The 591-nt window shown below is 57.5% G+C and overlaps 1 protein-coding gene across 1 annotated transcript in view; it reads left to right on the top strand.

The window, feature by feature from the left end:
• The window catches only part of LOC108757488 (glutamic acid-rich protein), a 7188-nt gene that overhangs the window by 616 nt on the left and 5981 nt on the right, over positions 1 to 591 (top strand). The gene's annotated exons all lie outside the window — the stretch shown is intronic.

Here is a 591-nt window from a genome sequence, read left to right as displayed (position 1 = left end):
GTGGGCCGTCACCGCCGCACGAAGCGTGGCGAAACGTGCTCCATGTAGCCCGCTGTAGCCCGCTTGTAGCCCGCGCCGCCGGGCGACGGCACGGAGCGTAGCGAGAAGAACGCCGCGCCGGCCGGCATTTCTTCGGCGCGGCAGACTCCATATTTCCGTGCGAGCGACTCCGAGCGTAGTCGAGCACGCTCGATCGGACGCGTGGCGTGCAGGCTATGTATTTCTCTCGGCGCGTAGTGCTTTCTCATCGCGGACGCGTAGAGCGCGAGGAACGCTATTGTGTATTTGTGAGATCACCGCGAACGCGACGAGTCTCTCTCTCTCTCTCCCCCTCTCTCTCTTTCTTTCTCTTTTTCCGTTTTCGCTAGCTCGCTCGCTCGCTTGTTCTGACCCGATGGCTGACGATGATGATAATGACGATGGTGATGACGACTCCTACCGGAATAAGCTATAATTACCGCGTTCCGCGCTCCAAGTCGTGAAATTCGAAGCAACGCTGGAAATCTTACGCGTTCGCGCGCGCATGGAAAAGAAGAAACGAATAGGCGAGAGCGTTATTTAGCGTTAGAGAAACGGAGGTAGGTAGAAGAG

The sequence above is a fragment of the Trachymyrmex cornetzi genome, unplaced genomic scaffold (genome assembly GCF_001594075.2).
Source record: "Trachymyrmex cornetzi isolate Tcor2-1 unplaced genomic scaffold, Tcor1.1 scaffold144, whole genome shotgun sequence".
Classification (NCBI taxonomy): Eukaryota; Metazoa; Arthropoda; class Insecta; order Hymenoptera; family Formicidae; genus Trachymyrmex; species Trachymyrmex cornetzi.
Note: the sequence above shows the minus strand (reverse complement) of the source record. Positions and strands in the feature narration are given on the sequence as shown.